The sequence below is a fragment of the Camelus dromedarius genome, chromosome 19, assembly GCF_036321535.1.
Source record: "Camelus dromedarius isolate mCamDro1 chromosome 19, mCamDro1.pat, whole genome shotgun sequence".
Lineage (NCBI taxonomy): Eukaryota > Metazoa > Chordata > Mammalia > Artiodactyla > Camelidae > Camelus > Camelus dromedarius.
This window is the reverse complement of record NC_087454.1, coordinates 2875836-2902772: the sequence shown is the minus strand read 5'-3', so window position 1 is coordinate 2902772 and position 26937 is coordinate 2875836. Positions and strand designations below refer to the sequence as shown.

The 26937-nt window shown below is 51.4% G+C and overlaps 1 protein-coding gene and 1 long non-coding RNA gene across 2 annotated transcripts in view; one reads left to right on the top strand and one right to left on the bottom strand.

Moving 5' to 3' along the window:
• LYRM4 (LYR motif containing 4) overlaps positions 1 to 26937 on the top strand; it is a 107003-nt gene that overhangs the window by 73767 nt on the left and 6299 nt on the right. The window lies entirely within an intron of this gene.
• Positions 15992 to 19394, bottom strand: LOC116147714 (uncharacterized). The gene is made up of 3 exons (XR_004131321.2): positions 18829 to 19394; positions 18035 to 18121; positions 15992 to 17431 (listed from the first exon to the last, which is right to left on the bottom strand). It is a non-coding gene; the product is annotated as an uncharacterized LOC116147714 (long non-coding RNA).

Sequence of the window (26937 nt, the reverse complement as noted above, 5' to 3'; positions counted from 1 at the left end):
GCAAGTTTTTAGGAAATTTTATTATTTCGCATCTAAAAACAAAGCTCCTGGAATTCTGTACTTGCGTCCACTGATTAGTTTGGTATTGACACAAAACTAGAGAAAAACAAGTGAGGACAACCAGATGTTAACATAAGTAATCTGTAAAGTGACGGCTAAAAGGATCCTTAAAGACGCTGTTCATTTTCATGATATTACATTTCTTTGAAAAATAAACAGACATACACTTGTGTCTGTGGTAAAGCTGTTGCCGAATCAGATGGCACTAATAAGGATGATTTGAGTGGGAAGTTAAGACAAACTCGTTGAAACAGGTAATGCCTCATCTCGTGTCTTTCATTTCTCCATTTTGTCATCTGAAACAAAGGTAAAGAAAGTGCTTCTAACTAGATGCTTACAAAGAGTTCAGTATGCTTGGTCGAAAGATTAAAAATGCCCAAAAGTACTTCATTTAAACTTTCCAGTTTTAAAAGCTTCTGTGGAGCATACAGTTTCAGTTTCCACTCTTTTGTTCTAGTGTATTTTTTTTCAGGTGAAGGGGATTAAGAGGTACAAACGTCCAGTTATAAAATAAATAAGCCATGGGATATGATACACAGCGTAAGGAATATGCTGAATAATTTTTAATAACTTTGTTTGGGGACAGATGGCTACTAGACTTACCATGGAGATCATTTCACAACGCACACAAGTGTGGAATGACTGAGCAGCACACCTGAAACTAGCACAGTGCCGCATGTGAGCTGGATTTCAGCTAAAAAGGAACTTCCTTTAGGTTATTGGTCATATAAACGCCCTGGGAGGGGGGAGGGGCAAACAGGGAGAGGGAATGATTTGAAAGTGACTCAGTTTTTAAATGGAAAGCCCAGTTATGTGTTCCTTTAAAAATAACTTTTGAGGGGGCAGGGTATAGCTCAGTGATAGAGTGCGTGCCTAGCATGCACGAGGTCCTGGCTTCAATCCCCAGTGCCTCCATTAAAAAGATAAATAAAAACCTGATTACCTCCTCCCAGATAAAATAAATAAATGACATAATTTTTGCTAAAATTTGTATATGTGTATATATATGTACGAACAGTGCAATATCATAAGAGTACAGCTCATTGTTTTTTTATCAGCGGAAGACATTGCGTACTCAGAGCCCAAGTCAACAAAGAGAATGTTATCAGCACTTCAGAAGCCCCTCATGTTTCCTTGCAGGCCCCGTGTCCCCCCGAGGACAACCGCTATCCTGACTCCTCACGTGGGCTGGCTTTCCTGTTGGTATCCTTTCTATAACGCAGTCTAGCTGCTCTTGCTCAATATTGTTTGAGACTCGTTCATGTTATTGCATTCTGGTGTGGATGGTCCCCCTCAGGGCTGTATATTTTTTCATTTGTGAAGACACCACAGAATGTATTTATTCTTTCTACTGCTGATGGGCACTTGGGTAGTTTGCAGTTTGGGGCTGTTTTGAATAGTGCTGTTATGAACGTTCTGGGACTTGTCTGTCAGTGAACAGTCACTAGGAATGGAACTGCTGGGTCATCGGTTCTGCGTGTGCTCAGCGTCGGGAGATACTGTCAGGCATCCACAGTGGATGCACCACATGGCGTCCCCGTCAGTCAGCAATGTGTATTCCAGTGGTCATTCCACCCAGTACTTGGTATTTTGTGTTTTTTCATTTTAAGTAGTCTACTGGATATGGTGGGTTTAGCTTTAATTTCTCTGATGACTCGTGGAGATGAGCACTTCCTCGTGGATTTGCCCAGGGAAGGGTGTTTCACGTTACAGATCAGAATACGCAGCACTGTCAGTGCTCTCCAGATGCAGGTATAGAGGTGACGCAGCCCCAGTCGTACTGCTAGCAGTGTTTCTTTGCAGAAACTGAGAAGTTCATTTGAAAAAACTCACATGGAAATGCAAAAGACCAAGGACAAGGCATACATAAAGAAAAAGAAGATGGCTGGACTATTTCCACTGCCACATAGAAAACCTCTCCTGCAGCTCTCTTAATTAAGGTCGTGTGGCGTCAGTGCAAGTGCAGCAGAGTCCGGGAGGAGACCCTCTTCTGTACAGTCCCCTGATGGTGACACAGATGTGACCACAGTGCCCGGGGAAAGGGGCGGCCTTTTCAGTAAATGCTGTTCCGTCTTGAGTAGCTGTTTGGAGGGGAAAGCAAGTTGTGCTTTCTCATTCCGTACATAAAATGTGCTGTAGGTTTAAATGAGAAAGGGAAAAGGTAGTTTAGAGGTGTTAAAAAACAAAATGCAACTGAGTAAGTGTTAAAGATCTCGTTGCGTTTATCGTACAACTCGCGAATCAGGCAGCAGTGTCGCAGATAGAAAGGCGTTCCGAGGAGCTGTTGAAAGTGAAAGGCTTCCAGGCAGGAGCGAGTGGAAACGAGGAGGCGCGGTCACATCCCTCCAGGGGACCAAGGGGTGTGTCGGACAGACGGCCCAGTGAGTGCTGGTTGGTGATTCCTGACTGGCTAGTTTAGGGTTCCGTCTCTGGGAAAGGCCGAAACTATAATTAAGTTGCAGTCTGGTGATGTGTGGCTTTGCATAAGTGACTCCATTTTGGGCCTGTTTTGTTTTTAACAGAGGAAAACAAAAGAAAACATCTTTATTGCTTTGGAGTAGGCAAAGAGTTCTTAAACAGGACACAAAAAGTGTTAACCATAAATTAAGAAAAAAATACATTGGACTATATTAAAATTATGGCATCAGAAGCAGCATTAAGAGACTAAAACAGCAGAATGGGACAAAATACCTGAAAAAAGATTTGCTTGCAGAATATGTAAAGAACTACAAATCAGTTGCTGAAAAGACTTAAACTGACTTTTAAAAATGGGTAAAAAATTTGAACATTCACTTCATGAAAGGTGAGAATCCAAACGGCCTGTTAACATGAGAAGATTCCTCTTTGTGGGTGGGGGGTTCTCTCTACTTTTAGTAAGAGAATATGTGTGTCGTTCACATATTCAGATATTTCTTTACCACTGGCAGTCTACAGCAGTGTGCTTATGAGACATCAGTAACGTGTGTGGTTACACTAGAGCACAATGCCCTTTAAGGATTGCCGTTCTAGGCCCACGGTGGTTTGATGTCGTGGACATACAAACACGCAGCATCTAAAGGATGCAACAGCAGGAGACACCAGACGGCCTCACACGTGCTTATGACCCTGAAGAAAAATTAGCTTTTCTGTTAGCATGAAATGTGAGCAAACAGATCGCCCAGCCGCCTGCTCCAGCTCTCACCCTCTCACCCTCGCCCCACCACGCACACACGCACACACGCACACACACACACACACACCCGCTAGCTCGCTCGCTCGCTCTCTCTCTCTCTCTCCCTCTCTCTCTCTCTCTCTCTCCCCCTCCAGTCTCTGCGCTGTGGCATCTCATCCCCTACCTGGAGCTGCAGCAGGCTCGTGGTTGCTGGTCACTCCTGTCATCTTCAGGGAAATAATGAAATAAAAGGCAGCGTGGATGAAGTAGGAGCCTGTTGTGTGTTCTGCTTGGAAACTGTTTAAAGCTGAAGATTTAACAGTTTGTTCTTTAGGTAAAGGAAATAGGTTTGACCTTGATCCAAGACCAAGTTACAGCATTCTGCTCTAATCCATGCTGGTGAGTTAGAATCATCTGGAGAGCTCCACAGACTTGCTGACCCCTGGGGTCCAGTGCGGCCTGGGGTCCCGGAAGCTCCGTGGGTGCAGGCGAGGCTGGGTCCCTGCCGGCACTTGGGTCAGGGCCCTTAAACTGACTGAACTTCCTTGACTGGGTTTTGGCTGGACTGGGGAGGGGGGTAAATTATTCTTTCTGCCATTCCTCTCCAGGGACTGTGAGTCCTGGGAATGACCAACAGGGGGTGGTAAACCTATCTTTTCAAGAAGGTGCTCACAGATTTTCTAAAGAGAAGGATTTCCCTCCCTCCCTAATTACCCCGTGAGCAGAGCTCACTCAGCAGAGAAGCTGTTGGCGAGAAGGGCCTGGTTGCTCCTGCGTCGGAGCGCCCGGCCGTCCTCCCCGCCCCCATCACACTGCTGAAGGGGTCGTGGTGGTAGCGGAGCTGTCGGTGCTGCCAAAGCTCGAAGCCCTGGCTGCTTCCTCCGAAGAGAAGCACAGTGCTGGTGGCTCTCTCAATTTTTATTTCTAAAATCCCGTGGTGAAGACAACAGTCCTCTAATGAAAATGCATCACTGCAGTTTCTGCATTACTCAGGCAGCCTTTTGTAACTGCTTTCTGCAGTGACTAGTATCTTACTGACTTTCCTCTTCGGTAACTGAAAATAACTGATGAGCTCTGTTTTAGTATGTTTATACTGCTTTAATTTCTTAAGTTACTCCAAATGCTGACCACTAAGGTTATCTTAGGCTCTTCTAATAATCTATTTAAGGTTATTATATGTTGGGGGGGGAAGGTTATATACAACAGTTTGAAGATAATGCCATAGGAAACTCTAAATAAGAGCAAATAAAGGAAAACTTTTAAAGGTAAATCATACTGATTGATCATGTAGCTAATGGATTTTTTCATACCTTATATTTCTTCTGTTCTTTCACTCGTCTCTTTTGCCAACCAAAGGAAAATGGGAAATAAATTTTAATCTACAGTCCCTAGCCTCATTCTTATCTTAACATAGTTTTTCACTCACTAGAGCAAAATACCATTATTTAATAAAAGATCTGAATTTATATACCGTTAACCATAATTTGAAATGTTCTGGTTACTCCGTGATTCAGTGATTTCTTCTGGCTTTAGACAGACTGTGTGCTGCCCCGTGCAGACTCCCACCACTCCCAGCAGAGCGGGTCAGGCCAGCCGTAACGCCCCCTCCGTGTGTGCTGGACGGAAAACCTGGAGTCTGGCGAGGTCAGACTTTCTGTGCCTCTCTGTGTTGTAAACACAGGACGCAGCCATTGCTGGAATGCCGTTTTCTGATCTAAATCTCTAAATGCTCTCTGCTTTTGGAGGGTTTTCATCTCTGAATGTCTGACCCAGGTGGTGTGGAGGCAGAGGAAGGAAAGGGAGGAGAGAAGGAAAGTGTCTGATAGGCGAGCATCACGCGGATGCCACTCATCCCTCAGCTTGGTTAGGAGCCACCCGCTGCAAAGTCACATTCTGGCTTCCAATTTTCAGCCGAGAAAATGGAGCTTCAGAGAAGCTGGTGCCGGGTCCAGGAGAGCGGACCCCAGGTCTGTCAGACACTGAGATTCCTACAGGCTGCTGCTTCTCCAGGAGCCGAGAAGCTGGCTGGGAAGGAGAGAGTCACACGCACAGATGGACACACCTGAAATTAAAGTGCCGCTAACGGCTGTGAGCTGCAGAAGCAGCGTCACTCAGCTGAGGGAGCCCAGGGACAAAGCCAGCGCCCTGGCGGCTGCTCAGCAGGACTGCTGCTTCCTTGAAAAGATCGGCCAAACCTGGAGTTCAAAGAGAGAGGGGATTTCAGGAGGAAGAAAAGGAAAACAAAAGATTCCAGGAAGAGAGGATGGCTTGGAACGAGGGCCGCAGAGGAGGGGAGCGAGGATGTGGGGAGCAGAGGAGCCGGGGAGAAGGAGATTCCAAGACGTGCGCCCGTGCCGGCCAAGCGGGGCTGTGTCCCAGAGGGCCCCGGGCCAGGGAGTAAGTGCGGGGGAAGTAGAGCTGTGTACCCGGGGGCCCATGGAGCTTCCCAGCAGAGGAAGCTTTGAGGTGGGTGTACAGAGGGTAAAAATCTAAGGAACATCCTTGAGCAGGGCGTCAGAGGAGATGGCACGCGGGCCTGCTGATGGCGCGGGCCGCCTCTGCTCCAGAGAGGCCTCAGGGCGGTTTGGGTGGTGGGCGGTGGAGAACCGCAGAAGGGTCCTGTTTCCAAGGCTCCCCCACCAACGTCCCCAGCGACGTCTTCACTATAAATACAAAGACTAAATTAGAGTAAAATAATAAATAATTTCCACCCCTTACCTCACACGATCTCACTCGGCTTTTGACTGCATGTTGACCTATTTTTCCTGAAAACTCTTGCTGTGGTTTTTGAGATGGCCTCCCTTTCCTGGCCCAGTTCACCATTCCTGGTCCCCATTGTGGGCTCCTTTCTCCGCTGTCCCCTGGTCCGCATCCCCACAGCCTGGGCCTCTGCCCGCCCTCCCGCCCGCGCCCCCTCCAGCCCGCACCGACCTGCCTTCATACTGCTGCCTCCGCCCGTGAGAGATGCCCGCCGTCCCCCGCCCAGACGCGGGCACCGTGACTCCCCATGCGGTGGCCTCAGAACTCCTCTGCCCCCACCTCCCCAGGTCCCATTCCCAATCTGCCAGCGCGGGGAGATGCTGGGGTCGTCTTCCCACCCACATCTCACTAACCACCACCCCAGCCGATGGACATGCTGCCTCCAGAAATCTTCCTTCCTTCCAGACTTGACCCTCAGCCAACCTGGCAGAGGCAGTAACGGAGACTGTATGCTCGTCTCAAAGACAAGACAAGAGAAGCTGCATTCAGCCAGTTGATCGCACTCTGGCAAGGGCTCCGGAAAAGAACAGTTACTGGTACTGGCTTGTGACGTTATGTTCAGGCTAAGTGTGCGTGGCCAGAGTGCCTTGGCTTCTTGACACACGCTGAAATACTGATCAGTTAATCTTCCATTTGAACACATGCACATGCGTGTGCGTATGTACATGCGTAAATACGCACGTGTGCATGCATGCATACACACAGATTGATGGATAGGTGGACAGATACAACATAAAAACTTGGGGGGGTGGAGACTGATTTTTATTCCTTCCCTTTTCCCCTTCTCTCTGAGTCTGTCCCAGTAATAGACAGAGTGGGGCCTGCCCTGTGTGGTGGCTGACTTGGAGTTTAGAGCTGACCCCCTTTTCAAAGACCTGCACCCCGTTTTCATCAGACGTCACGGGCGGCAGCGGGCCTGCCGACTCGGAGGCTCTCACTGCCGCCTTTGCCCACAGGCTTGATTTAAAATAATCCAGCTCACATTACCCTACTCTGGCTCGAGCACTGTTAAAATGGAGAGACGCGTTCAATTTTAAACAAGAACAAACCAAATCTCTCTTCTAAAGAAAAGTAGGCACAGCCTCCTGTGGCATTTGTTTAAATGGATTAATATGTTGACCTTGGAGCAAACGGGGGGCAGGGGGCAGGGGGGGCCCTCCCTTGTGTTTTCATTAGAGAGCCGGGGGATGAAAAGCCAGTCTCACCACCAGCGCCACCTCTGGGAATTCGGCTGTGTTGTTTCTGTCCTAAAGTTACCTGCAGGGTTTCTTCTGTAGTTAAAGCACACGGTCGTAAATCTAAAACTTCAGGATTCCTTTTGTAAAAACCTATAAACACTGTTTAGTCGCTTGCTGTTTGCAGAGCTCATACCAAGAACGCTTCATAATGTCAGCTGGCTGTGAGTGTCTAATGGAGCGAGAAATAGCCGCCGCGGGTCTACCTGCGCCAGGCAGAGACAGCGCGGCCTGTGGCGACAAAGCGCCCGTGACCAGGGCGCTGCCCCGCCGGCCCGAGCAGGCCCCTAAGTGCTTGTTCACTCAGATACTTGTTTTTAAGTGGAACTATCAGCCATAAAATAAAATGTAGGCGTTAAATGGTAACTTTGGCCACACTCGTTTATTCTTGATGATTCATGGGGAAATACTTACCCATGTTGTAGATTTTTGTTCAGCGTTTTGTTTATAAATGAGCAAATATCCATATGATTTTAGGAGGATGGAGGAATGCCTTCTCTGTTTTGTGAGGGTCACAGACTCTGAACCTGTAGTTCTGTGCTATTTATCGGAGTTTAAGGGGAAAGTTCTGAAGGTGTACTTAGCATTGCCTTACTTTTATTCATCACGCAAAATTCAAAATGCTGGAAGGGTGCTTTTTTTTTTCCCTTTCTTTCAAAAAGATGCAGTCAGGCTGGATGGGAGGTTGGGCAGAAGTCTTGTGATATTACTGTGATGTTTGCTGTGATTTGAGACACAGGTTTGCAGACTGCTTCAGGGAAGTCAGGGCTGCTTCAGCTGTCAAGATTTCTCTCCCCGAGGGGGCCCGAATGCCTCCTTGTGTTGAGCCCTTTCTGTGTGCGTGAAACAGGTAGGAAGAGGTTCAGAGGCTGGGTTGCATGGAACAGATCTGGGATAGGGCGTCCCAGCCCTGAGCACCCCGCGGGTCCTGGCCTCACCGAGACTGGAAGCCTTTTAGGATGTAGCGACCCCTCCCTAGTTCCCCTTTCCCATCTCCTTGATGTCCCCCCGCTTAATCTTTCTGCCAACAGTGGGCTAACTGACTCTCTGTTTCAGATCATTGCTTAGATTCCTTCAGTTTGGGACGCCCCCGCCCGCCCCCATGGGCAGGGTTCCTGCTCCTGGCCCCGCAGTTAGCAGGCGCCTGGGCTCTGGGCACTTGTCCCAGGTGCCCAGCTCCGCCCGGGCCTCGGCTTGTGGTCAGCTGCGTTTCCTCTCGAAATGAGGCTGCCCCTCTGAGACCATCGTCCTCTTCAGAGCTGGTAGCCGTGTGCCTTGTTACCTTGGAGTGAACAGGGCTATTTGCTGTCCACCTTTGCCTCCATTTTGGCAGGCACTCTAGGAGAGAGACGGTACAGTCCCGCGGAAGACTTCACTGTTGCGTGACCAAGATTAGAATCTCTGTGGCTGCCTCCAGAGAACGTCCGGTTGGCCCAGCCTGACTCCAGAGACCTCTCATGACTTCCCTCTCTGCCCTTCTCCCGGCCACGGAAGTCAGCTGCTGATACCTGGGACACACACGTCCGAGAGCTACTCCAAAACAAAGATCTTTGCTTAACGCTTCCGCTTTTCTAAGTGCTCCCCGTGCGTTATCATTTTAATCTCAGCGTGGCGAGGAGAGGCCATTACTTAGCTTTTGCTGCTGAGAAAACAGGCCTAGCACTGCACAGCAAGGTCATGGCCAAACCAGTATTGGAATTCCCATTTCCTGGGAGATTCCAAACATCCTGATACAAACGTTGCTGATCACTAAACGATATGTGTGTGTGTGGCTCCCCAACAGCACACACACACACACAGAGCAGTGGAAACTGAGTTATTGGAAATGACAGAATTCACCAGCATCAACAATATCTTCTGTGTATGTGGTCTTGGTAGCCAAGAAATTAATTATTAGCCTAATAAAGACGGGTCTGAAAACCTGTCCGGTGTTTCTCTAGTCCTGTTAGCAGTCAGTCTAGCAACGGGCAGTGCTGGGGGGTTCCGTGTATCTGGACAGAAGGAGGGGCTTCTGTATCCTTATTCTTTCCAACCATCCGTTCAGCCACTCAGCCGACCATCCTCTTAGAGTGACGTTGTCTGTGAAAAGTCCCCGACCTGGGGTGAAGGGACCTGAATCATGATACCTTGACACTCAGTATGTACTTTGGGTTAAGTTACTGTACATTTGTGAGTCAGATTTCTTAAATCTGTAGAATGAGGTGCTGGGGCTTTGTTTTCTAGTGTCTCATCTACGTGCTGCATGATCTTAGGTCCTAGACACCACTCTCTGCTATGCCACCCCCTTTGTAACCTCCTTTCCCATCCAGCCAGGGCTGGGGGGCTGGGGAGGGGGTCAGGATATATTAAAATTCTTCCTCACATAGCCCCAGCTTGCGGGTGTTATATGAAAGTCCCTCTGCTGGCTAATTCCACTCAACTGCATTTTTTATGTTAACTTAATAGGCTAATATTTTATGAACCTGTAAGATTGAATGTATGGAGTGAAATCAATATTTCTGATAATTACTTGGTGGGGGTGGGAAAGTACAGCAGAGAATCGTTTAACAATTCCAGACTGATATTGATTAAAATTAGTGGCTTGAAGACTTAGAATACCTAATTTACAGGATTTTTTTCATGGATTATTCTAGGACTTAGGTAAAAATTATAGCCCAGCATTTATGATAACAGTTACCAGGTAGTTTTCTGTATGTGATCTAAGGGCGAGGCAGCAGTTTGGAGGCAGAGTGTCCCCTGCGGCCCCGGGTGGGCGCTGTCAGGCCCTGCGGAGGTGGGAGCCCAGCATCTCTGTCTGGGAGGCTCTCCTCCGGGGCGAGCTCTCTGTTTCCTTTTGTGTTATCAGCATCTTCCTTTTGCATCTCTATTTCTTTTCACCAAAGAGGATACAGTGGGATATACTTTTTCTAGATTAGAAGGATGAAAGATGTTTGAAAGCACTCCAGTTCCTTGTCTAATTCAGTCTGTCAGGCCAGGCACTGAGATTCCACCGACGTGTTGTCAAATGATGAGTCGTTCATCTCCTGTGTCTGTTTCCCGAGAGGCGTAAGATGTATGTGCGGGCGGTAACAGTTTTGGAAGAAATGCTTTTGGCCCTGTACCTCCCAGCAAGGCCCCGTCGGTCAGAGAAGCAGTGAGGTGGAGCGGGGGCGGCACGTGGCTGGGCGAGTCCGTGTTCACTTGCGTGCTGACCACGGGCAGTCACTGCCTCCCCCGGGGTCTGGGGCCTCGTCTATAAAATGAAGCTGAGTTGGTGGTTTATTTCTCGGGTCCTCTATAATTCTCATACTCGGTGAGTCCAGTGATTGCTGTTGGCAAGAATGTCATAATCAGACTCTATTCAGTCATCAGACGCGCGTGTAGCGCTTTCTGAGTCCAGGGGCTGAGCCCCCCGCCCCGCCAGGGAGAGGAGACAGCCGGGCTGGTAACTCTCCCAGAAAGGGAGAGGAAATGCCAGTTGAGAAGGCCAAGGGGAAGTGAGCCCGTGTCACTCGGCCCCTCTGTGTGCCCTGGGGGCTCCGCTTGTGCTTTGTGTACGTTTAGGTTCACCGTCACCACAGTCCTGTAAGGTGGGCGTTACTGCCCCGTTTTATAGATGAAGGGTGGGGCGTTGTGCAGCTGGAATACTGGGCCAGGACTTAGGCACAAGCCTTCCTGATTGCAGAGCATGCGCCTTTCCTGTTAGATCACGCTGCTCCCTGGTCCAGTGCTGCGAGAATTATTAACAGGAGATGGTTTGTGCCACTTGGGGCAAGAGAAGCACTTTCTAGTGGCAGCGTCATTTGCTCAAGGACTTAAAAATGGGTGGAATCGGCCCGTGTGATCTGGGGAGAATGTCTGCAGCAAGGACACTGCAGGGAGAAGGTGGCGGGAGGCGGGGGGGGGCGCTCATGCGCTCTCTGCCCAGGAGCAGCCCCGCCGAAGGAGAGGTGGGGGACCAGGTTAAAAAGGCCGGCGGCCCAGGCGGAAGTTCAAGAGTTGTTGAAAAGCGTTTTGGAGTCACCCAGGATCTGGGTGGGAGCTTAGATAAGCAGAGTCACATCCGGCTGGCGGTGGGCACGCGTGGGCTGAGGAGCTGCTGCAGGATTGCGGGAAGGAGGCAGACAGCCTTAAATGTAAGGTCAAAATGGGGAGGGGAGGGGGGCCTGCAGAGACGGCTGCGCCTTCTCACCAAGGTCGTGTTATCGAGAGCCAAACCAAGAAGAGGAACTGGCTGGAGAGATGCGGATCTCGGTGCAGCTAGGCCGCGCGGATTCCTTTCGCGGGGGTCCCAGAGGCCAGGCGCGCCGGAGTCGTGCTCCGGGGGGGGGGGGGGGCGGGGGCGGGGGGCGCTGGGAGTCGGGGCGAGCCGTCTGCGTGGTGCACAGAGCGCTGGCGCCTCTGGCAGCTCAGGGCTCTGGGTGATGCCGAGGGAGGGACGGCAGAGCAGGGCTCTCCCTGCCTGCGCTGTCGGGTAAGGCGTAGTGGCTGGGACCAGGGCTGAGCTCGGGCTTCACGCTCCTACGCGGGGGGGGGGGGGGGGGGTCACCGTCATCTCCGCCTTGCCCACGGGCCGAGCGGAGGCAGCCACTGGACCAGCTAGGAGGTGGCAGCGCTGGGCCCAGGTCCGATGGCCTTCAGATCCCCTGACGCGTTAAACAGAGGAGAGAAAGAAGTGCCGCCGTCAGGGAGCATCAGGCTCCAAGTCAGCTGCCAGGAGGGCGGGTGTGGCTGATGGCTCTGTGCGCTGTTCGCCTCACGGAGAAACGGAGAAACGCGGAGAGAAAAGTGGAGAGTGGGGACGGCCGGGGCGTGCGGGCCCACGCCGTCAGCGACACCCGCGCCTCGTGCCCGCGGAGCTCTTCCCGCCGCGCTGGGGGCACAGGCGGGCTCGGCACAGCCCTGCCCCTCGTGCGTGTCCTGCCGCAGCCGTGAAGGCCCAGAGTCTGAGTCCGCAGGGACCCAGGGAGGCTCTGTGCGGGCGGGGTGGGCGGGGAACCGGGGAACCGGTTTGCCCTATTTCACATTTACCGTAGAGTTGTTGGCGTTATTTTTAAGTGATGAACGTGGTACCTGTAGAATGTCATTTACAGGAGTGACCAGTCCTGTGATGAGCTGTGAGATACCCTTGAAATGAGCTGTACGCTGTGTGTGTTACGTGTACACGTGCAAATGCTCGCACATGCACGTGTATGATTTATCCAGTTTTTACATTTACAAATATTTATGTTGAATTTTAGGGGAACATTGGCTCCAAAGTTGCGATTATCCCATAGTTTCATTATTTCAGTCATAGCTCAGGGAGAAGCTTGTTTGAAGCTCTGACCACTCACCCAGACTTATTTTAAGATACAAGAAGCCCTTTGATACCCTGATCTCTCCAGCAAGGAAAGATTTGAGGCAACATTTTCTTCCCATAAAACACATTAAGAGCTTTAGACTACTCTTCCCACCAACCTTAGTGTCTTCTAATCCCAGCATATTCAATAGCCAAGAGATGAGGGGCAGCCGAGGGTTACTTTGCGGTTTCTGGCTCTTTCCTCCCTGCCGCCACGAAGAACATTTGGAGAATGTCCAGGAAGGCAACAAGGACCAGCCAGTGGTTTGAGCTATGACTTGGAACCCAGCATCTAAGAAAGCTGTTGTGACATCTGTGTGACCTCGGTTAGGACCTGATGTTCGCTCGCCTCCGTTTCCGTGTCTGAGATGACGAGCCACACACCGTGCTGATCCCTGTGTCCTCGGGGCCTGGGAGAATTAGTGAGCTGGTGGCCGTGAGATGCTGTGGGAGTCTTGGGCTGAAGGGCCTCTTGTGGGAAAGCTTGCAGTCGAGTGCTGCTCTGTGAGCGTGGTGTTCCCACACAGTCCAGTTTCTTTCAAGTCCTCATTTGATATGTGCCTTTAACATCACCATGTTAGTACCTGTTTCTTTTACACTTTTGAAAACCTAAAAATATCATGCATGTTAATGAAGCTTCACTGAATTGTTAATGAGCACTCAGGGCTGTACATCCAACAGAAAGCTAAACTGGCCACATAAGTACTCACCTGATTGTGTATCTGAAATACAGTGTCATCCTGTGCCTCTAAAAAGTGTAATAATAAAAAATTTCAAGCTTCAAGTACAGTTTCGTTGTACCAAGCAAGCATTGTGTCAAAAAATGAAATTTTGTTAAAGGAGCTATCCTAGATGATAAAAAAACAAGAAACTTGAGCTCTGAAAAAAAAATCCAAAACTCACATTTAATTTTATAGTTGGAAGCATGTTATAAATGAGCAGATAATCTTTATATGTACAGGTTTAATTAGCAGTGATTTCATAATATACTTCCATATAATGGAAAATGATTTCAAATAAGAGGCTGTCATTTTCAGTAATGATTGTTGGGAGACTTGATTTCCTGGTTGCTGTAAAGAGTGTGTGTGTGTGAGTGTATGTGAGTGTGCGTGCTTGTGAGTGCACGTGTGTGAGAATGAGTGTACGTGTGTGCGTACCTGTGTGTGTGTGCGCGCACGTGAATGTGTGCTTGTCTATCTCCCCACTGGGTAAAGGCTCTTACCTGTCAGCTAATGTGAAAATTTTTCTCTCTAAAACTAATTAGTTCTCCTTTTCTTTCATCCCCCTTTTGTACTTGAGAACGCTCAGCCGGCACAGGGACCTGTCAGGGCCGCTCTCACCTGTGAGTGAGGCAGGGTTGAAGTCAGCCCTAACTCGGGCTCGGACAGCGCTGGGACGCCACCCCTGCTGAGCTGCAGGTGTCTGAGGGCCTTGCGCTTGCAGAGGCCTTGGCGTCTCCTCCGCGCCAGCTCAGCGTAGCGTGAGGCACGAGGGGTGAACGGCACAGACGGCGGGGCCTGCTCTCGGGGGCACCCAGTCTGGGGGCAGACCGTCGACAGGCCACAGATGAGTGTGTCATAGCAGCAGTGGATGCTGCTGAGGACTTCTGCCTGAGAGGGTGACCAGGGACACCAGTCACAGACGTCTTCTCTGGGATGGGGCAGTGAGTGAGGTGTGTAAGGGGCAGGTGGGGAAGGGGGTATTTTAGGGGACAGACTGCAGGGCCCAGGATACGAAAGGTTGGGCAGCGTGAGACAGGAGAAGCAGGGACCCAGGCGCGGCCCGGGAGGCCCCGGCCAGTCTGCCCGCAGGACAGGCATCTGGTTAGCCAGACCTCTCACCCCCTTCTAAGTACTTTCTTTCCTGGAGTCTGAAACGGCTGTTCTGGGAGGAAAGAAATTTGATGTCAGGGGCTCCTGGGAGCCTTGGGAATTAGAAGCTTGGAACTGGAGCTCAGCTGCTGATGGAAAATACGCTGTGGATGTTTTATTCAGCAATGCATATATAACATTGAGCGGAATCCAAACACATAAATCACTTGTACAATAGTCGTTAAAAGCTACCTTCCAGCATTTCTGAACCGGCTGCCAGAACTGCTGCAAAGTCCTCTGTTGCCACCTGCTGGTGGAATGTTTTATTACACTGTTAGTCTCGCCTGTGTATCCTTTGGCACTCAGGTTTTCCTAGGTGCACATTTGCCCCACCAGACTGAAAAGCCTGTGTCTGAGGACTGCGAAAGAGAAGAGTCGCACCTTGAGCAGCCTGTCGGGACAGAGCAAGCAGGACGGACACAGATGGCAAAGCCGGTTTCTTCACTTGGCCTTTACCAGGTCTGTGTGCATCTCCAGGCCCTCAAACCAGGCCTGAGCTGGCCGCGTCTCCAGGCCAAGGACTCGGTGCTCAGTGCTCATTTCTCTAGAATAACATGGTCCTGTTATCATAGCTGCCCACTTGTCACTGCCTGCGTCACGGTCACCAAACCATGCATCAAAGAAATAGGAATTAGTGTCACCAGTAAAACCTGCCCAGAAATCTGCATGAGCTCACATGGTTTCCAGGAGAGAAACCTTCCCCCAGGGGAGTCATTTCATCACCTGCATAAGACGTAGTTGAAAATTACTGGGAAACTTTTTGATGTCAAGTCAAAATGGCTGTGGTCCCTGAATGACCAGGTGCGCCAACAAAGCCCCAGGGTGAGGATGCTCTGTGCAGCCCTGGTTTGGAGCATCGGCAGACTCACTTGACCTTCTCAGGTGAGCTGTCAGTGTCCCCTGTGAGACCACCTGTGGTCCAGAGGCCTCACCAGCTCTGAAACAACACGCGTTTCAAAAACTCTGAAGCTCTGTGAAGTTTCACGGACGGTGGACAGAAAACATCTGGAATGCAGCCGCCAGGTGGCTGGGGTGGCGCAAGGCTGCAGGCCAGCACCGCGGCGTGCAGGGCAGGAGCTGGGCCTCGATTGCAGACGGCCATGCGCTTTTTAGGCGGCGGAGTTCCAAACTCTGGAAGTAAGAGGTGGAGCTGTCAGAGCTGGCGAATGGCAGAGCCAGGTGTGTCCTCGGACGAGGCCCAGGTAGATTGTCCTGCCTTCCCACTTCTCCACTCCCAGCCCAGCCACTCTGGAAGACTTGGTTTAAAAAGTATTGACTAGAATTACCGTATGCTTTCTGGGTGTATACCCAGCAGGACTGAAAGCAGCCTCTCACACAGATACAGCATCCATAGCATTATTCACAACAACGAAGTGTCCGTGGACAAACAAAATGCAGTCCATACATACAGTGGAGTGCTGTTCAGCCTTAAAAAGGAAGGAAATTCTGACACATGCCCCAACATGGATGACCTCGACATGATGTCAGTGACATAAGCGGGTCACAGGCGGGTGAGCACTGAATGGTCCCGCTTGTGTGGCGTTCCCAGAGTGGCCAAGTCCACAGGCAGAAAGCAGTGTGGTGGTTGCCTGGGGCTGGGGTGGGGGGAGTGAGGAGCTAGTGTTTAGTGGGGACAGAGTTTCACTTTGGGAAGATGAAAACGTTGAGGTGGGTGGTGGTGATGGTTGCATAGAAGTGTGACTGTATTTAATCCACAGAAGTGGACACTTAAAAGTGGCTCAAATGGCAAATTTTATGTTGTGTATATTTAACCACATTAAAAAAAACAGGGTGAAGAGAGAGCTCAGTGGTAAGAGTGCCTGCATAGCAGGCACAAGGTTCGGGGTCAGTCCCCAGTGCCTCAGCTTAAAAAATAAGTAGACAAATAAACCTAGTTCTCTCTTCCCCTAAAAGAAAAAAAAAAAAACAGCATGGCTTCCTTTCCAATTCTAGAGCTGGGAGCTTTTCTGAATGGATTCAGCAGGAAAACTTAAAAGAAAACCCTTGTCTTTGAAGGAGACAAGGCCCGAGGCATCCAGCGTGAACGCCACGTAGGGAGCTGACTGCGGCGTGGTGAGGAGCGCCCTAGTCCCTCTGTGCCCGTTCACAGCCCCGCGGAGGGCTGCTAGCCCGGGGAGGGGGTGGGCTGAGGTTTCTCAGACAGACAGACATCTGCTTTCATCTTCCCTCTGTGTTCGTTGGCCATGGCTGTGACTTTTTGTTTTTTTGACTCCCCCCCACCCCCAGCTTTACTGAGGTTTGATTTGCAAATAAAAATTGTGTATATTGAAGTGCGCAACATGGTGTTTCGATATACATGTGCCCTGTGCGCTGATACGCACGCACGTATGTACATAACGTTGTCTTTATCCATTCACAGTCACGCTGATTGAAATGCTCACCCTCTTACAGTCACCTTCGTGTGTGTGGGGAGAACCCTTAAGGGTCATTCTCAGCAAATTTCAGGTAAACCATATACTGTTAGGAACTGTAGTCACCATTAGATGGAGCACCTTCAGGCTCAGAACTTACTTATCTTTTCAGTCATAGTTTGTGCCGTTTGATCGACATCCACCTCCCTCCTCTACCTGGCAACAACCATTCATTCTGCTCTATTACTATGAGTTTGGGGTTTTTTTTAATTCTACATGTAAGTGAACCATGCAATATTCGTCTTTTATGTCTGGCTTGTTTCACTTAGCGTAATGTCCTCCCGGGTCATCCATGTGTTCACAAGTGGCGGGATTTCCTTCTCTTTGCGGTTGAATGGTGTTCCTGTGTGTGCGTGTGTGCGTGCGCACGCACACACGTGTATACGTAACTTGTCTTTATCCATTCACCTGCGGGCAGACACCGCGGTGGCTCTGTACCTGGGCTCTCACGAGTAATGCCGCACTGAACATGGTACTGGTTCATTTCCTTTGAATATACACCCAGAAGTGGGCTGCTGGGTCATACAGTAGTTCTATTTTTAACTTTTTGGAGCCTCCATACTGATCTTCACAATACCTGCACCGATTTATCTTTTAGCTTTATTCTGGAAAAACAGGAACAGACGTGAAAGTGGCGTCCGTCAGCCCCTACCTCCCCCCCCCCCGCGTCCGTCAGCCCTTACCTCCCCCCCCCCCGCGTCCGTCAGCCCCTACCTCCCCCCCCCCCCCCCGCGTCCGTCAGCCCCTACCCCTCTCCCCGCGTCCGTCAGCCCCACCCCCGGTCATAACTGCATATTCGTGGCCAGTGGCGTTTCCCTCTGGGCCCACCCAGGCCCTCCTGTACTGTTGGAGCAAGTTTATTGTTTACATAAAACGAGTACATACTTGAAAAGATCGATTCTTTTTTAAAAATAGAACTGCAACACCATTATTATAACTAACAAATTAACAGTAATTCCATAATATCAAGTGTACAGGGTTTAAATTTCAAATTATCTCACAAATACAATTTTTTTAACTCTGTGTGTCTGTGTGTTTGGCTTAGGATCCAAATAAGGCTCTGCATGATATGCCTCCTAGGTTTCTTTTAACCTGTGGCTTCACCCTTATCTCCCCCCTCACTCTTGTTTTAACTTGTAATTCATTTGCTGAAGAAGTAAGCTCTTGTGTCTGGATTTTGCTGGTTTCATCCTGATTCTGTCACTTACCTTGTGTGAGAATTGATAGTGGGGTCTTCACCAGCTGGGATCTTACGCTTGGCTGGCTGTTAGACTGCCCTGGGGAGCTTTAAAACCCTGATGTGTGTGGAAACAGTTTCACAGTTTCTAAGTAACTTAAACATAAAATTATCTTATCACCCAGCAAATCCCCTCCAAAAAAATAGAAACAGGTGTTTAAACAAAAACTTGTACACTGCGTCCATAGCAGCACTATTCACAGTAACCAAAGGTACAGAAACCAAGATGTCCTTCCCTGAAGAATACGCAATGGAATTCAGCCTTAAAATAAAAGAATTCCCAATACACACTTTAGCCCGATGAGCCTTGAAAACATGACGCTAAGTGAAGGGAGCCCCCAGCACAGAGGCCACGTACCACACGGCTGCATTTATAGGAAACAACCAGAATGGGGACGTGCAGAGAGACGTGAAGTGGGTGAGAGGTGGCCAGGGGCCGGGGAGGATGGTGAGTGAGCGCGGGTTTCCTCTCGGGGGCTGAGGAGCCCTGGAGCCAGCCCGTGGTGATGTCACAGTACTACAGCGCTAAGTGTCCTTAATGCCGCTGGATCGCGGACACTTTAAAGTGGTCTAAGTGGGAAGTTCACGTGCTGGGTTTTACCACAAACTGTGACAAGCACACGACCAAGTAGACCACAGCCTCTCAGGGGAGGCAGGACCCGCGCGTCCGTGTCCCGGCGATGCCAGCAGCACCAGGACTCGGGGTGCTGGACGGAGCCGGGGTCTCGGGGCTCCCTTCTGGGCGGTGCTGCTGGTGGCACTTACCTGGGGCCGGCCGGCCTCTGCTCTGGGGAAGAGCTGCGTTTCTCAGCTCCCGTCTGACAGATGCTGCCAGCAATCAGCTGCCTCGAGTCACACCGGGGGTTCTCTCTCATCTCTGAAGACAACATTCTAGAAAGCTGGAGAAGGTCGTCTTGCACTGACCTGATTGTGGCTTTAACGTGAGACGAAAGGGCCTCCGTTGCTAACTGCCATCCAGGTGCATGGAGCAGCAGCACAGCCTGTGAGGTGGCAGCCGGGGGACGGGTGGCCCGTCAGGCCCTCCCACGTGTGCACGCGCGTGCGCACGGCCCTGCCAGAGCCCGGCTGTGTCCCGGCCACTCCTCCAGAAAACCTGGGGCCAGGGCCACCTCGCGCTCCGGACTGACCCTCGGGGTGGGAAGGGACCTTCCTTGGCCTGGTGGCTCGTGCTGCCCTCAGTCCTGCGGAGGCTCGGCAGGCCTGCTTGCCTCCTGTTTTCAGGAAGGAAAATGCCGTTTCCTTAGCAGGATCCCCTCCCCCGGGCTCGGATCGCAGCGTCCTTGGCAGAGGCACAAGTGGCTGAAATGTGAGTGGGGAGTTCAGTCCCCTCCGCTCAGCTGGCTTCCTCTTCTGGCAAAATCTGAATAGACTCACAGCCGCGGCACCTCACAAAGCAGAGTTCTCCACGAGACCCAGGGCGGGCGCCCGCCGTTCTCTCTGCTCAGCACTGACCACTTAATGTCCCAAACTCCCGTGTCTGAAGGTGCCTGTGGCCAAGTTGTGGATTCAACTCTGGAGTCACCGCTCCACCTTCCTCAGTTCTTGCAGCCCAGCCTAAGTGGCCAGAGGACTCTTCCATTTGAATAATGTAGGGTTTCCACTTAAAATATTAATTAGGAAGAGGAGAAACACTTGTTCAGAGGAAGTGTGTTGTAGTAAAAAGATGGCGGGCTTTGGTCTACCCCAGGTTCCCTCCCCAACGACCTTTGTCGGTCCGACTGCAGCCCAGGAGCTGCTGTGTCCTGCAGTCTGAGCCCTGACCCGAAGCGCTTGCTGAGCTCTGATCAACTAGCAGAGCGTGCTTGTGGCTATGTGTATATGGTTCTTGGAAACGTGATGAATCTTGGAGTCAGGAGACCTGGAATGGGTTACGTCAGCCCATAATCCGTGTGCCAGTTGTCAAAATGTAGACAGGGCACGGAGCTTCTCAGATTCTGTTTGTTCATGTGTAAGATGTATGTATTATGTATTTGACAGGATATTTGGAAAAATTAAGTGAGAAACTAGGTAGTGAAGCTGCCAGCCTGGTCCCCGCCCCGTGAGCAGGTGAAGCGCTTGGCCCTCAGCCTGCGTCCCAGAGCGGCGGGGCTTAAGGGATGTAAGGTGGGGGCGGAGCTATGAGATCCAGGCAGGTGACGATTGCCCCCTCAACTATGACTTGTGTCCTGCTTTTTCTTTTCTTCTCAAATTATATTTTCCAGGTCATTAAATATTCTTCTACAGCATTTTTAATGATTGCATGTTTAGGATACGCTCCATGGGAAAGTTTGCCAGGGAAGTGTGTGTGGTACGAGGATTCTGGGTTAGAAACACCGAGCAGTAATGCACATGACTGTTTGTAAGCAGTGGCTTCTAGCTTTTCACGTCTAAGCGTCACCGAATTAGGACGCAGAGATAAAGTTGATTTAGGGTGGTGAGATTATGGTGGTTGTTTTTTTTTTAATTTATTTTAATGCTGGGTTTAAAAACCACCCTGTATTCACAGAATTAGCTGAGACTGAAAGGATTAGAATTTAGAGATTTGCTTCAAGTCAGAGCAGTAAGCATTAACCCTGTGCTGTTGGATAAATTAACTTTACCTCCTAGACCCTGATGTCTCTAACTGTCAGACAGACACAATGACTGTGGTACCTGCCCTGTGTTCCTTGTCAGAATCGGGTGCTCCAATAAAGTGCACAAAACCCTGTAACCTGTAAATGCTAGGCAGACTTTAGTTATCATTATCACACACGGAAGTATGAAGTTGTCCTAGTCTTAGTGAAATGACCGTAGTCCGATCTCACGGAAGCAGTGTAGTGAAGACGGCCCATCTGCTGGACTGCGGGTGCCTGTAACAGAGCAGAATGGTCATGGGCTCTTTGTGAAATCAGCCGTGGCAGAAAGCGGGGGCAGGAAGACTCACTTCCTTCACTTTCCCCTTCACAGTTAAGATGCGCGCATTTAAAGACGGTCCCTGTGCTTCAGAGAAAGCCGTAATTTGCACGTGGCGCCTGCCAGAGTGGCCATTTCCTTGAGGGGGTGGCAGGAGGCTGCCGCTGCTGCACGAGCTCCTCCGGGCTTCCTCCTCCCTGGGGAGCCAGGAGGGCCTCAGAGGTAGACGAACGGTGGTCCCGTACAGACGTCCCCAGGTTACCTGCCAGGCACGTGTCACCCACTGCTGCTGCCCGTCCTGCTGCGGGGCAAGAGGAAGCAGGCCCAGGGGCGGAGGGCCACGTGTCCTGGCCACTGCCGAGCTGGCGGGGCGTCTGCCACTTGTGACTCCGAGGCCTGGTTCCGTCCCCTGTCTTGGAGCCAGTTGGCACGTGGCTTCCCGATGCCAATGCCCACAGCAGGTTAAGGACCAGTTACTCCCCCCGCCAGGGCAGCGTCCACCTCGTGGCGGGTCTCAAAGGTCTGTGCTGTCCATTATGTGGTGGAGACCAGTAGCGGACAGAGCAGCCAGCTGTCCTCTGGCTTCAGGCCTTTGCTTTCTGGGTGTCGATTGGAGGGTGTGTTCAGTAACTGGGCTCCAGGGACAGCGCTGAGGCTGCGTACGGTGAACCGTCACGTCCTACAAGAGCGCAGGGTCTGGGCAGAGGGCTCCCTGACCCTGTGAGCACTGAGGAGCACCGCAGCCGCCACACTGAGCTGGCCCCCGGGAGAGCCAGCCCCGCTGATTGTCTCCTCAGACCGGAAGTGCGGGCCACTCTGTCCAGCTGTCCTCCCATGTTCTCTGCAGAATCCTGGAAAGAAATAAGAAAACGTGAGCCTGTCCCTGCAAACTGCCGCCCTCGTCAGCATAGCCCACACTCACTCCCCGAAGTTCCTACCCCAGAGCGATATTCAAGTGTTTAACCACCAATGTGGCGTGGGCACGACCGATCAGAGCAAAAGCTGGCTGAGCTGGAGCAGGACCACAGCCCACCAACGCAGATGAGGACCCCTGGGTGGGCCCAGGCCTCCTGGAGGAGGAGGCAGCGTGGCAAAGGGGAAGGGGGGAGGGTGGGAGCACCGGTGGTTTACCAAGTGTGGAAGGAGTGCCACGCTGGACAAGTGTGGCACCTACCGGCTGATCGTCAGCCTTACCCTGTCCCCTGGCCAGACATTCCTGAGAATCCCCAAGAGTCCTTACACAGATCCTCAGGTGTCTCCTAGGCCCTTCCAGCTTGGGAGCCTGTGGGGGGGTCAGGATTAGGAGATGTGGCGGGGACTCACGTTGAGCAGGGGCATGACCTTACTGCCTGGCACTGCTCAGTCCGTTGCCCCAACTCCCTCCCACCTGCGCGGCCAGCTCTTCAGACGCCCTCCAGGAGCTCCTGGGCTTCTCAGGGTAGGGTAGAGCTCCATTTTTTTTCTTTTAAGTCTAGTCAGTTTACAATGTGGTATTAGTTTCTGGTGTACAGCACCGTAATTCAGTTACACATTTATATGTGTACATTCGTTTTCATAACAGGTTGTTATAAGGTATTGAATATAGTTCCCTGTGCTGTACAGCAGGACTTAGATATTTATCTGTTTTGTATATAGTGGTGTGTACCTGCTAATCCCAAACTCCTCATTTATCCCTCGCGCCCTTTCCCCCCGGCAACCATAAGTTTGTTTTCTATGTCTGTGAGTCTGTTTCTGTTTTATAAATACGTTTGTTTGTGTCCTTTTTTTAGATTCCACATATAAGTGATATCATGTGAAATTTTTCTTTCTCTGGCTTACTTCACTTAGAATGACGATCTCCAGGTCCATCCACGTTGCTGCAAGTGGCATTATTTCATTCTTTTTTATGTCCAAGTAGTATTCCTTTGTATAAATATACCGCATCTTCTTCGTCCAGTCACCTGTCAGTGACATTTAGGGTGCTTCCACGTCTTGGCTGTTGTAAGTAGCGCTGCTGTGAACATCGGGGGGCATGTGTCTTTCCGAGTTGGAGCCTCCCCCGGGTGCACAGCAGAGCTCCCCAGCGCCTGGGCGCGCCTCCCCCTCCGAGGCCCCGCCAGGCGCTCTGGTTTGTGGTGGTGGTTTTCTCTCGGTGTCCGCCTTCGTGCTCTTTCCAATGTGCCTTCAGCGTGGGGAGGCAGAAGGGGGCCCGGGGATCAGACGTGCTGGTGTCCGTTGACCCTGCCATTGTTTAAGGTTGCTGGTCATCTCCAGAGGGCTCCCACGCCCTGGGAAGGTGACGTGCTGCCAGCCGTCTGTCCTCAGGTCGCATCGGGGTGGGAGCAAAGGCACCCCAGGCGGCCGTGCGAAAGTGAGAAGTGGCCCTGCGTGGCCTGGCGTGGGAAGGCGCTGGGCTTGCAAAAGCAGCTTGTGGGGGAGTGGGTGCGCTGGCTTCCCGTGTGTGTGTTTCTGTCGTCTGCCCCGACGTCGTGCACGCGGCCGCCCCCAGGTGCGGCGCCAGCCGGAAGCTGCGGGGTGGGGGGCGGCTGGGGAGAGTGTTCTGGAGTGCCCGGGTCCCGGGGCCGTGGACGGGGGTGGGGGGCGGGCGGAGCGGGAAGCTGCTTGCTTCCCCTGGGGGCACTTGCTCCTTCTAGACTTCACACCAGAAAGTGTCAGACTCAGCCTGGGAGGTTTTTAAAGAGACCGGTAAATCACATTTCACAGGCCTGAGTTTTACAAAATTACAAGTGCGTCTCCTGGTTCACACTCTGGAAACGCTTCAGTGTTGGGTGTCACCTCTTTGGTGCTGGGACCCCAACTCAGGGTCTGCTGGGTCCGCTGCTCTGGAGATTGTGGATCTGTTACAGTGACGGCCGTCTGAGCTAAGGCTCCTCCCACCTTGAACTCCACAGAGACAGGAACATGTCAAATCAAACAGCAGCGTGGTGACCGCACTCTGTGCTGTCACTCATCCTCCGATGAGCGACGAAGCAAAACCCAGCAAAGGACCATCAACCCGCAGGTCTCCAGAAGCAAGCTGTCCGAAGCAGTGGGTCACCTAACGCAGCACCCGTCTCCTCCTCGGAGCTTTTTTGCTGCGTTTACCTTCTCAGTTACCTTTGCCTAAAGCAGCTATTTAAATCAGAGCTAGTTCACTCCGACCCTGAAGAAAGTGTCCTTGAAGGGACAACCAGCACAAAGCAGCCTGATCACGTGAGGTCTGTCAGCAACAGTCCCCGAGCAGGTGGCACATGGTCAGGAACTTGCTGGTCACGGCAGCACCCGAGGATGTGCAGCCTTGGCCGAGGCCTCACATGGAGCTGATCACAGCGGTGCCGGGGCCCCAGCCTGGCCCCGGGCTGTGGGGACCCAAAGCACCACGGGCAAGGCTGAGGGGCAGCTGAGCCCCAGCAGGAGCGTGACCTTTGACGGACATGCTCCCCGGCGGTCTGCTTGGACTCTTGTTGTCAAGGCCCCAGGGACGTGCCAGGTTTGACTCTGACGTGACGCCTGGGTCCAGGAAGGGCTTGGGTCCTGAGTTGCTGGTGCTGACCTGCCACGTGGTCGCTGTCATCTCACAGGGCCTTGTTTACGCAGTTTTTACCACCAACCCTGGGGATTCAGGCCGCCGGCTGGCAGACTCTGTGCCCAAGGCCCCAATGTGGCCAGCTCTGCGCCCATCCCCAGGGAGGAGGGCAATGGGTGAGTGTGGCGGGGGGACAGCTAGCACCTGTCTCCTGATGGCTGACCCACTGCTCCCCCGAGCAGCATCCAAACCAGCAGGCAGAAGTCATCCACGAGCACCCTCACCTCCAGAGAATAGGTGTGCGGGGACAGGAGGACACATGCTGGCCTGCGGTAGCAGTGTGGCATTCAGAGCAGCGCTGTAAGGCGTGGCGATGCCCCCTCCCCACCTGGTCGTCCAGTCCCTGCTCTGCCTTCGGGAAGGGCTCTGTCCAGGTGGAAGGCATTAGCCCTGGGTTCTGTTCCGGGAGAAGTATTCACTCCCTGGGGGAAAAACTGACAGCTGTTTAATAGTAATAATAAACACCCTCCCTGAACCCCCTGAGATCAGGGAAGCAGAGGCAGGAGAGTGAGGATGTCACCCCACGTCCCCCCACGTCCTTAGTGAGAGGGTCCGGGGGGCCGGGCCACGTGTGTCCAGGAAGCGGGCCCTGTGCTGCGGGCCGTTGCCACGTGTGTGGGGCAGAGGGGCCCACAGCTCTCTGAGGGCCATTGAAATTCCATTTCCTTTACTCTCATGGCCTGGGAAATGAAAGAAAGAAGCCATCACATTATGGGCTTTTTTTTTTAACCAAACTTCAGGCATGCAGAAAAACTACGGAATGGTCCAGAAATCTGACAACGGTGGATAAAAGGGCAACCATGTAATTCATCATCCGAACCGGGACCTTGAGGAGAGGAGGCCCTGTTAGCAGTCACGCTGGGACCCGGGGCGGGAGCTGCACGTGTGGTCTCGCCAATGAGAGCACACACGCTTGCACCCGGCTTCTCCCCGTCCCTACAGGCGAGGATGGAACACAGTGACTGTTCACGGGGACGCAAGATTTAGGGGGCCATCTGAATTTGTTCTTCACTCTGCCAGGAGCATCACAGGGGAGACAGAGGTCAGCCCCCACCCCCCAACCGCCGTCCACACCGGGAATAGCCAGTGTCTGGAATTCAGGGCTCACAGAGCTGAGTGGAGATGGGGCACGCGGGCAGGGGAGCACAAAGAGACCCTTCCCTGGGTTCTTAAACTGACCTTTTTAGCCGTGGACTGTTTCCACAAATCCCATCTGAGTGCCTCGGGCATTCTCCCCTTGCACAAAATGATGACAGAATTACAAGGAGCACTGTTACGTTACTACACGTGAACATTGTGAAGAACAGCTCAGGCTCTGAAGCCAACAAAGGAAAGACGCATGTGCCTCGAGAGCTATTTTTAGAGGAAGACCATGTGACCTGTCTCGTTAAGTTTGGGTTTCATACTATAGCTTGTTGCCAAACAGAAAAACTGGGGGAAATTATATATAATTTCATGAATCTCTTTCTCACTTTGCTTCTTTAAAAATTATTAGGACACATGAAGTGTGGTAAAAATGGTCTGTCTGAAAAGTGTTGGTCATGGCAAGTGACTGGTCTATGGCTGGGCTGTGACAGGGACTCGGCGCTGGGATCTCAGCAGAGGCGTTACCGTGTGGGTGGCAGGCAGTGTGGGACGTTGTCTGACGTTGCTGTAGCCATTGCAGGGCGGAGAAGGGGCACAGACGATCCTGCTCACCTTCCACGGCACAGGCAGGCACGTGGCAGGGGCAGAACCTGCAGGGGACAAAGCTTCACCGCCCTGGTGGCCTGTCAGGTGTGGCCGTCCAGGGAAGAGTGATATCGCTAAGGCATGCCTCACAAGCTGGGGCGTTGGGCGGCACCCTAAGGCCCAGGACAAATACCGTGTATCTTCCTGAAGGGCCTGAGTCACTGGGCAACTTGAGGAAACATTTTTATACTAAAATGAGCGTAAAAAAAATATGTTATAGAGCAGAATACGTCAGTTACATGAGGATCAGCAGGAGACTGCAAAGAGGTGTTCCAGTCACGGCGGCCCCGGGCTAAGCCCCAGCCCCACGGGCATGAGTTTGTGAAGGAAACACTGCTTCTGGACAGCAGAGCCTGGTTTCTAACTCTCTTCTATTCTGTTCGTTTCTCTCTTTTAATTGTATCCCCAAAATGCTTTAATATCTTCCTTTTCTCTATATGTTCTTTCTTATTCTTGACTTCATATTCAGTTAAATAAGCATTAAAGTCATTTTCTCAAGTATCTCCAAAAAATCCTGTTGGGATTTTTATTATCATTGTGTTAAATATAATTTGGCAAAAGACTGACATTTTTATATGACTCAGTCTTTCCGTGAACAGGGTATATATATATCATTTTATTCAAACTTATTTTGTATTTCTAAGTTTTGCAGTCTTTTTAAAAATCACACGCATTCCCTATTAAGG